The sequence below is a fragment of the Mus pahari genome, chromosome 17, assembly GCF_900095145.1.
Source record: "Mus pahari chromosome 17, PAHARI_EIJ_v1.1, whole genome shotgun sequence".
Lineage (NCBI taxonomy): Eukaryota > Metazoa > Chordata > Mammalia > Rodentia > Muridae > Mus > Mus pahari.
In genome coordinates, this window is record NC_034606.1 from 575,266 (window position 1) to 585,766 (window position 10,501).

General features: G+C 38.5%; 1 protein-coding gene across 2 annotated transcripts in view; it reads left to right on the forward strand.

Annotated features, from left to right (window-relative positions):
- Nucleotides 1-10,501, forward strand: part of Cpq (carboxypeptidase Q) — a 377,206-nt gene that overhangs the window by 236,675 nt on the left and 130,030 nt on the right. The window lies entirely within an intron of this gene.

Sequence of the window (10,501 nt, forward strand, 5' to 3'; positions counted from 1 at the left end):
AGGCAGGCATGGCACAGGCAGAGTTGAGAGTTCTACGTCTTCATCCAAAGACTGCTAGTGGAAGATTGACTTCCAGGCAACTAGGGTGAGGGTCTTAAGCCTCCACCCACAGTGACACACTGGCTCCAACCAAGTCACAACTACTCCAACAAGGCCATACCTCCAAATGGTACCACTCCCTGGTCCAAGAATATACAAAACATTATAGTTGCCTTTTTGTCTTACTGACAGTGTCCTTTGCCTTACTGAAGATTTGCAGTTTTATGAGGTCCCATTGCCAATGTCAATTCTTGATTATATAGCATAAGTCATTGGTGTTCTGTTCAAGAATTTTTCCCCTGTGACCATATGTTAGAGGGTTTTCCCTATTTTTCTCCTCTATAAGTTTCAGTGTCTCTGATTTTATGTGGAGGTCCTTGATCAACTTAGACTTGAGCTTTGTACAAGGAGAGAAGAATGGGTCAATTTGCCTTTTTTTTGTACATGCTAATCACCAGTTGTGCCAGTGTAGGACCCCCTAGTTCGGGTTCCCAGGTCTCGGGAGTCAGCGTACCCCAGAAACGTGAAATACAAGACTTGCTGCAAAACACATGAGGTACTTTATTGGCAGGGCCCCGGATTGACTCGTATCTCACGCAGGAGACAGAGGAAGTCGACCCAGACCCTCAGAAGTAAGGGGTTTTTATGGGGTTAGGGTCGAGGGGACGAGGAGAGTTGGTGCGGCCACAAGCGGGTGGGTGCGGCCACAAGCGGGTGACTCATGCGAGATTTACAATGTGGCAAGATAGTACGCATGCGTCAGCCGCCGGAGCGGCTGGTGTGTGACCCTGAGCGAGCCGGGGGAGATACCTTCTTGCCAGATGGTTTATGAGCTAATCCTGACATAGTAGTGAGATTTACGCGCCAGCCTGAGCGGGGGAATTCCAGAGGCCGGGGGCTTATCTGAGTCTGTGAAACCTCTGGTCAGCGTGTGACCCTGAGTGAACCGGGGTGAGATGCCTCCTTGGCAGATTGATCCTGATAGCCCCGGCCGGCTTCGGAGCTCCGCTTCCTGCACTCCCTCCCCTCAGCCTCGGCAGTCACTCCCTCTCTGCGCTCCCTCCCCCCTAGCCCCGGCAGGCACTCCCTTATCTTTATGGCCTTGTTAGTCTTAGCAGCTGGACAGGCTCCATTAAGTCTGAACCTTGCCTTTTTACAGTGTTTGGCCTTGAGCCTTTGTTCGGCCTTGAGCCTTTGAATTTTAAACCTCACTCTCTTAGTTTTACATTTTTAAACTTTAAATCTGTACAATTTTCCTTTCACAAGCACCATTTGTTGAAAATGCTGGGGGTTTTTTTTCTCCCCCCCACTGGATGGTTTTAGATCCTTTGTCAAAGATCAAGTCACCATAGGTGTATAGGTTCATTTCTGGGTTTTGAATTCTATCCCATTGATCTACCTGTCTGCCATTGTACTAATACCATGCAGGTTTTATGACAATTGCTCTGTAGTACAGCTTGAGGTCAGGCATGGTGATTCTGACAGAGGTTCATTTATAGTAGAGAATAGTTTTTGCTATCCTAGGGTTTTTGTTATTACAGATACATTTGGAAATTACTCTTTTTAAATCTATGAAGAATTGAATTGGAATTTTGATGGGGATAGCATTGTATCTGTAGATTGCTTTTGGCAAAATGGCCATTTTACTATATTAATCCTGTCAATCCACAAGCATGGGAGAGCTTTACATCTTCTGGGATCTTTGATTTCTTTCTTCTGAGACTTGAAGGTCTTATCATAGAGATCTTTCACTTGCTTAGTTAGAGTCACACCAAGGTATTTGATATTATTTGTGAGTATTGTTAAGAGTGTTGTTTCCCTAATTTCTTTCTCAGCCTTGTTATCCTTTGTGTAGAGGAAGGCCACTGATTTCTTTGAGTTAATTTTATATCAGCTACTGCACTGAAGCTGTTTATCAGGTTTAGGAGTTCTCTGGTGGAAGTTTTGGGGTCACTTAAATATACTATCATATTATCTGCAAATAGTGATATTTTGACTTCTTATTTTCAAATTTGTATCCCTTTGATATCCTTTTGTTGTCTAATTGCTATAGCTAGGACTTCAACCACTATATTGAATAGATAGGGAGAGAGTAGGCAGCCTTATCTAGTTCCTGATTTTAGTGGGACTGCTTCAAATTTCTTTCCATTTACATTGATGTTGGCTACTGGTTTTGCTACATATTAATTTGACTATGTTTAGGTATGGGCCTTGAATTCCTGATCTTTCCAAGAATTTTATCATGAAGTTGTGTTGAATCTTTTCAAATGCTTTCCTAGCTTCTAATGAGATGATCATATTGTTTATTTCTTTGAGTTTGTTTATATAGTGAATTACAATGATGGATTTCCAAATACTGAATCATCCTTGCATGCCTGGAATGAAGCCTACTTAATCATGATAGATGATCATTTTAATGTGTTCTTGGATTCAGTTAGCAAGAATTTTATTGAGTATTTTTGCATTGAAATTCATAAAGGAAATTGGTGTGAAGTTCTCTTTCTTTTTGGGTCTTTGTGTGTTTTAGGTATAAGTGTAATTGTGGCTTCATAGAATGAATTTGTTAGAGTACCTTCTGTTTATATTTTGTGGAATACTTTGAGGAATATTTGGTATTAGGTCTTTCTTGAAGGTCTGTTAAAACTCTTCACTAAAACCATCTGGTCCTGGTCTTTTTTTGGTTGGGAGACTATTAATAACTCTTTCTATTTCTTTAGGTGATATGGGCCTGTTTCGATCATTAATCTGATCCTGATTTAACTTTGGTACCTGGTATCTGTCTAGAAATTTGTCCATTTCATCCAGGGTTTCCAGTTTTGTTGAGTATAGGCTTTTGTAGTAGGATTTTTTTTTTTATTTCTTCACATTCTGTTGTTATGTCTCCCTTTTCATTTCTGATTTTGTTAATTAGGATACTGTCTCTGTGCCCTCTAGATAGTCTGGCTGAGGGTTTATCTATTTTGTTGATTTTCTCCAAGAAACAGCTCCTGGTTTGTTTGATTCTTTGTAAAGTTCTTTTTGTTGCCACTTGGTTGATTTCAGCCCTGAGTTTGATTATTTACTGCAGTCTACTCCTCTTGGCTGAATTTGTTTCTTTTTGATCTAGAGCTTTCAGGTGTGCTGTCAAGATGCTAGTGTGTTCTATCCAGTTTTTTTTGTTTGTTTGTTTGTTTTTTGTTTTTGTTTTTTTTTTTTTTTTTTTTGGAGGCACTCAGGGCTATGAGTTTTCCTCTTAGAACTGCTTTCATTGTGTCCCATAAGTTTGGTTTTGTTGTGACTTCATTTTCATTAAACTCAAAGAAGTCTTCAATTTGTTTTTTTTATTTCTTACTTTACCAAGTTATCATTGAGTAGAGAGATGTTCAACTTTCTATTATTTATGATGTATTGAAAATCAGCCTTAGTCCATGTTGATCTGATAGGATGCATGGGATTATTTCAATATTTTTGTAGCTGCTGAGGCCTGGTTTGTGACCAATTATATGGTCAGTTTTGGAGAAGGTACCATGAGTTGCTGAGAAGAAATTATATCCTTTTGTTTTGGGATAAAATATTTTATAGATATCTGTTAAATCCATTTCTTTCATACTTCTGTTGGTTTCACTGTGTGTCTGTTCAGTTTCTGTTTACATGATCTGTCCATTGATGAGAGTGGGGTGTTGAAGTCTCCCACTATTATTATGTTCAGTGCAATGTGTGCTTTGAGTTTTAGTAAAGTTTATTTTATGAATGTGGATGCCCTTGCATTTGGAGCATGGGTGTTCAGAATTGAGAGTTCATCTTGATAGATTTTTCCTTTGATGAGTATGAAGTCTTGATACTTATCTTTTTTGATAACTTTACGTTAAAAGTCGATTTCATTCGATATTAGAATCGCTATTCCAGCTTGTTTCTTGGGACCATTTGCTTGGAAATTTGTTTTCCAGCCTTTTGCTTTGAGATAGTGTCTGCCTTTGTCCCTGGGGTGAGTTTCCTGTATGCAGCAAAATGCTGGGTGCTGTTTACATAACCAGTCAGTTAGTCTGTGTCCTTTTATTGGGGAACTGACTCCATTGATATTAAGAGATATTAAGCAAAAGTAATTGTTGCTTCCTTTTATTTTTGTTGTTAGAGTTGAAATTCTGTTCATGTGACTATCTTAGTTTTGCTGAAAGATTACTTTCTTGCTTTTTCTAGGGAATAGTTTACCTTCATAGCTTTCCCTTTATTATCCTTTGAAGGGCTCAATTTGCGGAAAGATATTGTGTGAATTTGGTTTTGTCATAGAATACCTTTTTTTCTTCATCTATGGTAATAGAGAATTTTGTTGCATATAGTAGCCTGAGCTGGCATTTGTGGTCTTTTAGGGTCTGTATATCATCTTCCCAGAATCTTCTGGCTTTCATAGTCTCTGGTGAGAAGTTTGGTGTAATTCTGCCTTTATATGTTACTTAATATTCTTTCCTTGTTTTGTGCATTTGGTGTTTTGATTATCATGTGATGGAAGAATTTCTTTTCTGATCCAAACTATTTGGAGTTCTGTAGGCTTCTTGAATGTTCACGAGTATCTCTTTCTTTAGCTTGAGGAAGTTTTCTTCTATAATTTTGTTGAAGATATTTACTGGCCCTTTAAGTTGGGAATCTTCACTCTTTTCTATACCTATTATCCTTAGGTTTGTTCTTCTCATTGTTTCCTGGATTTCCTGGATGTTTTTGGTTAGGATCTTTTTGTATTTCACATTTTCTTTTTTGTTGTGTCAGTGTTTTCTATAGTATCTTCTGCACCTGAGATTCTTTTTTCTTTCTCTTATATTCTGTTGGTGATGCTTGCATCTGTGGCTCCTAACTTCTTTCCTATGTTTTCTATCTCCAGTGTTGTCTCCCTTTGTGATTTCTTTATTGTTTCTACTTCCATTTTTATATTCTGGATGATTTTGTTCAATTCCTTCACCTATTTGGAGGTGTTTTCCTGTGATTCTTTTAGGAATTTTTGTGTTTCCTCTTTAAGGGCTTCTACCTGTTTATTTGTGTTCTCCTGTAATTTTTAAAGGAATTTTTGTGTTTCCTCTTTAAGGGCTTCTACCTGTTTATTTGTGTTCTCCTGTAATTTTTAAAGGAATTTTTGTGTTTCCTCTTAAAGGGCTTCTTCCTGTTTACCTGTGTTTCCTCATATTTCTTCAAGGAATTTATTTATGTCCCTCTTAATGTCCTCCATCATCATAATGAGAAGTGACTTTAGATCCATATCTTGCTTTTCTGGTATGATGGTGTAGCTAGAACTTGCTATGGTGGCAGAATCGGATTCTGATGATGCCAAGTAACTTTGGTTTCTGTTGCTTTTGTTCTTATGATTGCCTCGCAACATCTGATGATCTCAAGTGCTCCCTGCCCTCATTATGTCTGATTGGAGCCTGTCCTTCCTGTAATCCCTGTTGAATCAGAACTTCTCTGAGTCCAGCTTTCTCTGTGATCCTGTGATTCTGGGTGTGTCAAAGTTCCTTGGATTCATGCTTCCTCTGAGAGCCTGAGGTCCTGGTGTGACCAACTTCTTGGGATCCTGGGATCCTAAGATCCTGGGTGTGTTAGAGTGCCTGGGAATAGTACTTCCTCTGGGGGCTGTGGGGCTGTTTGCTGGGCTTGCAACCAAGGTAGACCATTGTTGACTGGAAGCAACCTCAGCCACTGTTTGGATGGGGTTCCTGCATCCCTGACTCATGCTGGTCCCAGTCATTCCCAGTGGTTTTAGAACTGATGTTGTGTTCTACTGACTGGTGATCAAGATCCTGGGCATGCTAGAGCACCTGGTGCATGGAGAGTCCTCTGGGGGCCATGGGACTGTCCACTGAGTTTACCCCCAAGGTAGCCCAGTGCTGGCACTGACCAATTTTTTAAAATCTTAGTAGAAAAAAAATAATGGTTTATTTCCAAAAAGAGAATATCAAGGAGTGACTTTATGAATTACATCATGGAAATTAGATATTTCCCAAGGTAAGTTAAAGAAAAGAGAAAGAATTGAAAATATAAAAGATTTTGAAGCTTAAATTCTATTGTACAATTCCAATTAATCCTTGTGGGAGAGAACTGATGAATACTCTATAGAATTAAAGCAGGATATATGATCATGTTCAGCACTGGGCAAAGAATGCCAAACACGGTTAGATGGTAAAACCTCTTTCTATATTAATGCTACAGAGAGAGCTATATAACATGAATGGCAACTTTTTGCTGTTTTGGGTGAGGAGATATGAAATACCATTGAAGCTTTCTTGGATTGTATGGATCTATTCTTGCATTCTCTTCTAATAAAAATTTCTTGTATTTTAACTTAATTGCTTTCTATTATTGCTTATACAGTTATCCTACCAGCCAATGAACAAGAACAACAACAAAAAAATCCTACTTTTACTAAAAGATATAATAAGGATGAACCAAGAAAAAAATAATTAGTCTTAAAGAAAGTGTATGTTAACACTAGCCTAACTTAGGTTCACATTTATAGAGTATTTACTGGACACCTTTTCAAGAGGATTCTCATTGAATCCCTGTAGCATTTCCAAAAGGCTGGTAGCACCACCTCACTTCTAACTTCCACATAGGCAACCCAAGGCTTAAAGATAAGGCCCTGGGTGCAAGCCATGTCGCTCTAAGTAGTATGAAAAATGGTGCCCTAGATGTTAATGAAAGTCAAAATTTGAAATTCAAACTCTTAGTGACTATTCTGTGATACTTTTATTTTAGAGCATTTTTAAGAAGAATGTATGGAAATGCCAGCAGTTTTTCTTTTCTTTGTGGTTTTACTCTATAATATTAAACTTGAGGGGATTTGGTATTGCAGATGGCTCCGTGAATAAAGTAACTGCCATGCAGGATGATGATGAGAGTTTGGATTCATAGCCCTCATATATAAAACCAAGAATGATGGTGTAATGCTTGTAATCCCATGGCTGAGTAAGTGGAGACAGGAAGCTCTGGGACTTGCTAGCCAGCTAATCTTGCCAAATCATTGAGATCTTTATCCACTGACAGACCCTATCTCCAAAAATAAGATGGGCATGATAAAGAAAGACACCCAACAGCAACCTCTGGCTTCCACATGCATGTGCGTGCACACCCCTCACTTACGTTCACATACATACACACACACACACACACACACACACACACACACACACATACACATACACATACACACATTCCCATATGTCATCTACACATTTGTGGAATTCAGATTTTTTTTTTTTGAGACAGGGTTTCCCTGTGTAGCCCTGGCTGTCCTGGAACTCACTTTGTAGACCAGGCTGGCCTTGAACTCAGAAAATCACCTGCCTCTGCCTCCCGAGTGTTGGGATTAAAGGTGTGCACCACCACGCCCAGCTTCAGATTTTTAGATAGACAACTAGTTGATTATTTTACTTCTTTGACATTTTCATACCCCTGTGGCCAAGACCATCCAAGCAACACAACCAGAAATATTTCCTCTTGTAGGTTAGTTATCCTCATGTTATATTTGTATGCAACCAGAAACCCTCCATATTCCAAGATACAAAAATTTCTTGTCTCTTATGGATTTTTCTTTGACAGAACTTAGTCTTCTCAGTTGCTGAGAACATAGCTAAGGGGCATTTCCTCTTTAGTTTCCTGTCTGTCTTTAGAGTATACATTGCTTCTACTTTTGAACTTTGTAAGGACAGCAGAGTGAGCTTTGCATAGAGTTTGCATTAAAAAAAAAAAAAAACATGTAGAAGAGACCCAACTTTACCAATATTCAGGAAAGTGCTTCAGGCTGTAGACTATCTTCCTTGCCTGTAGATACCCCCAACAACATTCCTCCATGATTTTCAAGTCAGAGGAAAGCCATTAGGTCATAAAGACAAAGAAAAACAATACTTCCATGAGAAAAGATAATTATTCCAATTATCTTATTCTAGGGAAACATAGTTCAAGAATAAATCAGAGAAGTTAGGAACCACGAATGAGGTATTATAGTCAATAGGTAGTCACTGATGCTCCAATGTATTTGTTGTAACACTAGGACCCCAGGGAAACTCCTTTCACCTCAGTACCACATCAATAAAATGAAGTCTAGTTGTTTTTAATGGGAAAATTTTCTTTGGGCAAAAAAAAAAAAAAAAAAAAGTGCAATTCAATGATCTTGACTTTATTTCCCAGAATTCTATACACTGTATACTTTTTAATACCTCTCTTGGCTGAAAAGCTTAACCTTTGCTTGAGATAAAACTAGCCTTGACCTATATTAGTCTCCGTCACTAGAACCCTCTATGAAGTTATCCTAAACTTCTGTTGTGGATTGCTTTCCGTTGTTGTGATAAAACACTGATCTAAAATTTTCCTTGGATGTTTGGAAAGGATTTATTTAGCTTACACATCCTGATCATTAAAGGAAGCCAAGACAGGAACTTATATAGGTCAGGAGCCTGGAGGCAGGAATAGAAGCAGAAACCAATGGAGGAACATGCTTGGTCTTTATGGCTTCCTTGACCTGCTATTTTTATCTCCAAGAGCCACCTGACAAGGAATGGCGTTGGTCACATCAGGCTGGACTCTCCACATTAATTATTAATCAAAAAATGTTTATAGAATTTTCTACCAGCCAATCTGTTGGGGCATTTTGTCACATGAGGCTCCCTCTTTCCAGATGATTTTAATTTGTGTCAAGTTGATAAAAATCTAACCGACACAAACAACTATATATGTGAGTCTGGGCTGCACTAACATTTCTGCTTGTAATGAGGTGAGGAAGCTTTGCACTGAATTGTACTGTGCCATACCAAGCAAGGGTTAAAAATTTCTCATTGCTGGGGTGTGTTTGTACAGGTATGGGACATCTACCCAGAATCTCATCACTCTCTAAAGCACTGTTGCTTTGTTGATTAAAATTACTGTTATCCAGGATATGTAGTCATCTTTTCAAATTGTGCTTAAGAAACTGTTAGTACTAGTATATTCCCACAATTCCCCTGTGGAAATACTACAGCTATGCCTGAGAGAGAACATCATGTTCAAATGTTTCTGAAAATTTGCTGCCTTCTGACTCAAATTTTATTTTCCATGAAGTGATTGTTCTTAAATCTGCCAGTGTCCATAGCTTGGTAATGGAAGACAATGACTTAGCAAACAGAGATGGGGACCATCACAGGACAACTTGACACTGTCCTCATAAAAACCTCTTACTTATTTAAATAAGAGAGCAAAGTCTGGTTCTGAAAATGGAAATGTGTATTAGTTTTCAGAGTGTGTTGTGATTTGACTACAAAACTCGGGCAGCGAGAACACAGCTTTGCCTTTAAAGTTTCATGTAATCTAACTGGGCACAGCATGCATTTCTAGATAAAAGAAGAATTTGTTATTAATTATAATAAGGCACAGACTGGTTTTTCTTATTTGGAAATTCAATGGGATAAAGTAAATGTTTTAATGCTGTAAAGAGTAGACTGTGAAGCATTGGCACAAATTATTTATTAGACATTGCCCTCAGGCTGTAAGGCACACACACACAAACAAAGACTCACTCTTATCCTGTTATTTAATGTTGATAAAACGCTCTGACTAGGCCTAGGTTTAGACCAATTGACCGAATGTACTCCAGGTTCAATGCTAACAAATGACTAAACAAACACTATTGCCAAGTGGAAGTAATTGAACATGTATGCTGTAACACATGGATGAGAACTGCCTAACTTCCCATGGCTTGAGAAAATGACTTGCCATCATTATTCTTTAGATCACCTTCAATGTTGATTGTTCTTTGAAGAATTTAAAGATGAAATTATTTGTTCAGAACAATTTGATGCTTTTTGCTATTAATCCTCCACCCCAACACAGAGAAATAAATTTAAGCAACATGGTGGTGAATCAAGCCCAAGAAAGCCAAGGAATGAGAATCAATAGCTCACTAGTCTAATAATGTGGCGATATTTGCTTGAAAATTTTGTATGTTCTTACAAAATGTGAACAATGTGCTTTCAACTTGTAGCTGGGGTGAATGCATGGCCAATAACAGTTCTTCCCCTTCTGTTTCTTAGTGCTGTGAGTACCCCAGAGTACAACTGTTCTTATATATACTCCTCTTGAGTATATATCCAATGAATTTGTCAATATCTTCCTCCACACCATAGGAATGTCCCCAAGAAGGTTATCCCCAAACAACTGAGGGCACAGATGCCTACAGAATGAAGGCCCTGACCAGGGCTTGATATGGAATGGTCTGGCTTCAAATTCTATTTCTGTCTTTTAAGATGGATGTGACCATGAATCACTTAACAAAAAGGCTCAGCCTACTGGACTGAAAGAGAATGAATATTCAAGCTTCATTTTGTTAGTGAACATCTTTGTTCTTTAGTGTTCTGTAACATGAAATTCACTGGGATAACTTCAAAGTCTGCAATGTGTTCCATCCAATAGCTGGATGTGAGCATCCACTTCTGTGTTTGCCAGGCACTGGCATGGCCTCACAAGAGGTCAC